The sequence below is a fragment of the Stegodyphus dumicola genome, chromosome 6 (assembly GCF_044657685.1).
Source record: "Stegodyphus dumicola isolate Sdum_Otavi_A_Nest chromosome 6, ASM4465768v1".
Lineage (NCBI taxonomy): Eukaryota > Metazoa > Arthropoda > Arachnida > Araneae > Eresidae > Stegodyphus > Stegodyphus dumicola.
In genome coordinates, this window is record NC_140773.1 from 73,225,013 (window position 1) to 73,231,056 (window position 6,044).

The window sequence follows — 6,044 nt, forward strand, 5'->3', positions numbered from 1 at the left end:
GAGAGATGAAGATGCTCATGTGGATCCATCTATTTTTGAAAATGAAAAGCTTCTTAGTATGCTGGTGCTCCGGTAGCGTCATTTCTTGTAGGTTGCATTGCGAGGCATTTTTCAAAAAATTTTCATACTATTCTTTAGATAAGTAATTATTGGCAAATGATTATATATGATGAAATAGCATAGTTTGTCACAGTAGAAAAATGGTTCACAAGAATAAAACTATATACACACCAAAGTCTATACCTGCTTTAGCAGGGACAAAGGCCATAGCGCTTTGTAAAATAATGCAGTAAGATGAAAAGTAATAATGATAATAAAATAAAACTTGGCTAAATAAGTAAAGAACGAAAAATATATCTACAATTACTACCGACTACTGTGGGTCAATAGTATGGGTCTTTTCTGGCGTTGTTCTACTGTGTAATCATAATTTTCGAGTTTTTTAATTATATTTTCAGGATGATTGTCGCACTTTGTAAAGAAGTTATGAGATAATTTTAAAATTACTGCATCTTTTTCTTTGATTTTCAAGTCGTTGTGTAAGGTGCTATTCCGCACAAACCAGGGTGCATTTGTAATTATTCGAATTGCCTTGTTTTAAATCTTTTGAATTTTTGTGCGGTGAATTCTTGCAGTTGCAGCCCAAGCTGGAGATGCATAAAGAAGAATGGGACGTATTGCCTGAAGCTAAATTACTCTTTTTGTTGCTAGACTAAGTTTAGAATTTTTTCCTATCATATTATTACTCAAAATGCACAAAATTTATATCATTTGAAGAATTATCTAATCGTTGCCACATGTTCTATTCAAATACTATGATAAATCTAGAACGATGTATAAAAGAAATTAAGCAAACAAAACAAAAAAAGAAACAGTTTTTCACAGACGATCTAGTCTTTCTCGTTCAATCAATTCAATGATTACTTTATGGCAAGGCAAAAACACATAAAAACTCAAAATATCTATATTAAAAATTACGAAGTAAATCTTAAACACTTATTTCCTCGAAAAAATTACAGAAAGAATTAAGCATGCTTTAAATCACAATAATAAATGAAGGCGTTATCTTTGTTGTTGCAAAGCTTAGTCTCTCTAGATTAGCAACAAATCTACTATTCTGCTGTTTCAAATATAAACAAACATGACCGCCATGTTATTTAAAAATTAGGCTTAGCCGCACTTAAACAACTTTAAAATTGTTGATAATTCTAAAAATATTGCGTGCACATTTATTAAAGGCATAAAAACCTTAACCGGAAGATAAGAACAACATAATTCAATCATTTTAAAGCAAAATATGCACAATTTACAAACATATAAGAGTAAAGAAACTGAGATCACTGAGCCGGGTAACAGAGTGAATATATATATATAAATAGTTATATACGTTTGATGCGGCCGATTGCAACAAAATACGAGGTGCACATCTACATGTTATAGCAGTCCTATATACAAATTTTTAACGTTCTGAGGCTACTCGTTTTTGAGTTATTCGAGATACATACGTACGTACAGACACCACGAAAACGTCTCTTCAGAATTCATTTTAAAGCAGTTTTATAATTTTTTTTTTTTTGGAGGAAAAGAGTCTTTTATTCTGTCCTTACGTACAGATGTCACGCAATTGAAGTAGTGGTTATTAAACGTGTATACAGATTAAATATATTTTAATAAATTTGCGACTTTAAATGACAATCAGAAAAAACCTATCTCTTTATGTGTGGTACAGAACTGACAGAAGGTTTTAGAGAAGAATACTTATCCAAAGAAAATTAATTTAATTTGAAGGAAATCACAAATAAGCAAACAATAGGAATTCGAATTTTTTAAAATTAACAGAAATGCCTTATTAAAGCAAGTGAAGTAATATACATTCATTAGGCAAATCGAGCTTAAAAAAGTTAAAAACTTCAAAAATTTACTTGAAGCAATATTTCCATGGTATATTTAGATTCCTGTGGCTCATTGTATATTATGTGAGAGAAACTGTATTTTTTAAATATTAGTAGAATTATTTTGAAAATTTCATGTTTTCACTTAATCGACAAACTTCGAAATTAATTTGATAACCAAATATTTTGAAAATTTATCCAGGTACAATATTAAAAGCGAATTTATATCTTTAATTTTAAACCATCAAGGGATAACTATCATTTAATATTTTTCGATAATAATAGACTTTACTCTTGATATGACGTATACTGAACAAATGACAGATATTGTACTGTTCCTTCATATAAAAATAAAGGTGTATAATTAATCTGGAAGAATTTCCATGAATAAATGCAAAGTGAAAATCGTTATTCTTCAGTTTCTTACATGCATGGAAGAACGTCTGGATTATTTCGTAGAAATTTATGATAATACTCATATCATAAATATAATAATGAAATGTTGTAAAATTCAACTTACTTCAAAAGTTGTAAAATTAATACAACATTTGAAGTAAAACTACTGGCTTCGAAAATTAAGGATTTTGATTTCACGATGTTGACTTATAAACTGGCGTGCAATTTTAAGCATTGAATAAAATCTTCAAATATTATCTCAAGAGAATTAGGGACGGATTAACACTTTAAAGGTCCTTCTGGTGCCCCCCACATACATTTGCATGTTCCATCCCTTCTCTCACGCTTTGGGTTTAACTACACCGTATGTGGCCAAATCGACTACGGAAAATTTTTGTGGAGAGTCCTTGCCTTGAGTCTTGAGTACCTTTTTGTAGTGCCCCTTTTTCTTGATGCTCAGAATTCATACTTATTTTGTTTAATGTTAATGAAGTGAAAATATAAACACTTTAAATAGAATCATCGAATCTATCAAATTGAATACAAATTATGATGTATATATGAATTAGTCAAATAGTTAGATTTATGTAGATTTTAAAAATTAAAAAAAACTATTGAAAATTAATTCAAAGCATTAAACAAATGTTTCTCAAACTTTTCTGGTTTACTGCCAACTTTTAAAAACTGAATGCTAAATGGGTCTAACTTCCCTGGTAATTTACGTCTATACTTTTTACAAAAATATGCACGGAAATAAAGCAGTAAGAAAGTAGGCTGAATTTATTTGTATATTAATGAAATTAAAAATAAATATGTAGTCATATTTAATAAATTGCATAAAGGACAGGAATATAAACTAAATTAGTACCAACATAATGAGTAATGAAGCTGACGAACTTCTACCAATTTATTAACATTCATTCGGCATAAAATTCAGGTAATTATCTTATTCTGAAACCAAAACTGTTAATATCAAGATCTAAATTTAAATTTTAGCTCTCCATTAGATCAATGAATTGTAAAGTCATTAGATTATATCCATGCAGGAACGTGGAAAAACTGCCATTCTCTAACGATGTTTCAAACTTCGGACCTGCCGAATACTCTTTGAGTGTGCTTCCAGTTACACTATAAAGGCATGCGGAAAAGAGGAAGAAAATACCTTGCAAAATTATTCTTCTAAAGCTTAAAAATTCTTTTGAAATCATGCAGAAAATGTATCCAAAACCCAATTGGATAAGCTAGTTTATAAACTATCTTGAAATTGTTTCTTGAAATCCAGTTTCAGAGTTTTCGAATTCTGGCAATATTTAAATACATCTCTTCAATTTTGTTCTGTAATTCATAGGTTTGAAAAAGGGTTTAAATTCTGTCTAAACTAGATTTTTTTTTCTTTTGGCAAAAACGCAGAAATAATCTTTTTTGATTCTATTAAATTTAGGTCATTACCTTGGAGTTGAAAATTCGATTCATTCAGTTTACTTAACAAACTTGTCAGATAAGCTATATCTGTTTCTGAATTTACCAGCTCTGATATTACAGCTGCTTCTTTGTTTTCTGAAACCTCTAGCACTGAGTTAAAAAGTTTGAAAGAGCAACACAAACGTTTCGTTTTGGTAGTCGACAAACTTTTGTAATAAGAAAGCGATGTTTGAAATTTTCAATATTTTCAGTACAGAGTTGTTCAGATAACCAATCATTCAAAGAATTATTTCTGTTTGTGATGATATAAAGGGAGTTTGAATAAGCATTCACTCAAATTTTTTACTCCTAGATGTTGCTGATGGATAACACATTATACTCTCTATATATTTGATACCTCTGCTTTCAAATGTGCCGTGAAAACATTGTAACGTCCGATCACAACGTAGAAAATGACAATATTTATTCAAAATAAACTTTCATTTTTTTTAAATATGATTCCACTGTAAATTTTTGATAAGTAATAACTGTTAATTGATTTATTATTCCCTTATAAAACACACATAATCAAGAAGTAAACTCTCTCCCTGGTTCGTTTTACTGAAGATGATTCATCAAATTTTACTGAAATATGACATGTTTCTAAAATGTTATATGTAGAATAATATTTTTAAACCACAATAGCGATTATTCTTATGAACTGTGTCGTTATTCAAAGCGACTTTTTAACAATCTCGATTGGCGACATGTGTGGCATAATCCATAATATCCCCTTTATAGCTGGTAGAATCAGATTTTTTTCTTATAGTATCCGATTTCTCTGATTTTGCAAAAAATAAAGCAATATTATAAGAAGCACGCAACCCTTCATCTTCTTGTTTGAATGCTGCTGAAAAGAGATTTGAAAATGTGGACTGTTTTATAAATTTCTTTTTGAGTCACTGAAAATAATGCAAATCTCTGTGCCTTTTATCTGTATGGACTCTTAGAATTTTTTCCAGGAATCTAGAAGACTTTGTAGCTCATTTGCAAAAACATTTTGACATATTCGACAAGCTGATAACGTATTATTTGAAGGCTCCTTGATAAAACTATGTATTAAATAATCATCATTGTACTACCTGCACTTTTATTTTAATCTACGACAGGATAATAACTGAAACAAACTGAAGTTTGAAGTATATTTGTTTCAAGAAATAGGATCATTTTTTTTTCAGTCTGAGAATATTCCAATTAAATTTTTTCGAAGGAGTTAACCTTTTTTGCTTCCTTGTACAAAATAAGGAAGTATTGTAATCGCGAAAAATTTCGGGTATCGTATTTCAACGAAAATATCCATTTAAACTATGTTTTTGCGTGCTATCTGTATGTATGGAAAGAATAAAGGACTCTTTTTTCCAAAACGGATTGAAAAATGAATTTAAAATGGATTCAGAAGAGATTTTTTGTGACGTTTTTATGTATGTACGTATATATGTATCTCGCCTAACTCAAAAACGAGTAGTCTCAGAACGTTAAAATTTTGTGTATGGGACTGCTATTGAGGTTCGATCTTTCGCTTTTAATTGAATTGTAAAGTTTTAAATGAAAATTTAATTTTTTTTTTTTTTTTTTTTTTTTTTTTTTTTTTTTTTTTTTTTTTTTTACGGCTCTTGATCTGAAATGTTTCAAAAGAACGAAATTTGCAGTCAAAATGTATTAATCGACTTTTATGAAACTTTAATTCATTTTCCCCTGATTAGATCTGAATTGGAGTTTCAGTGAAGGGAGATTAATATTTTTATTTTTACATTTTTATTGTTCTTACAATTTTTACTAATTTTTCCTTTTCGCATTTTTATTTTTCGAGTTTATTCTACTTAATGAATTCTTATATTAATTTTGATTTGTATAGATACAATGTTTGACTTCTTATCCACGGTTGAAATTATTTATATTGTTGGGGAATTGCATTGTTTTGATTCCAATTTAATTTTACTTTTGATGCTTTAAGTTCATATATATATATATATTATTACTATTAGAAAACTTTTTCATATAACATCTCCAAGGAACAGAAATTTAATTAAAACCATGAAATATTATAAGAAAAAAAAATGGAGTGAGTCAGTATTTTAATTAGTATTTTAAATTAGTATTTTCTAGACATCTACTACAATAAAAACCATAAAAATCTGTAAAGAAAAATTCTGAATCGCAAAAATAAGGAAATCAAATGTAAACATTTTAAGCAGTGAAAAAATAGTTATTGTCATTGACTGCAAATTAATTGACTTGTCAAGGGGAACAAACCAATCTACTATCAATTAACAACAACTAAATTAAGTGAGAGTG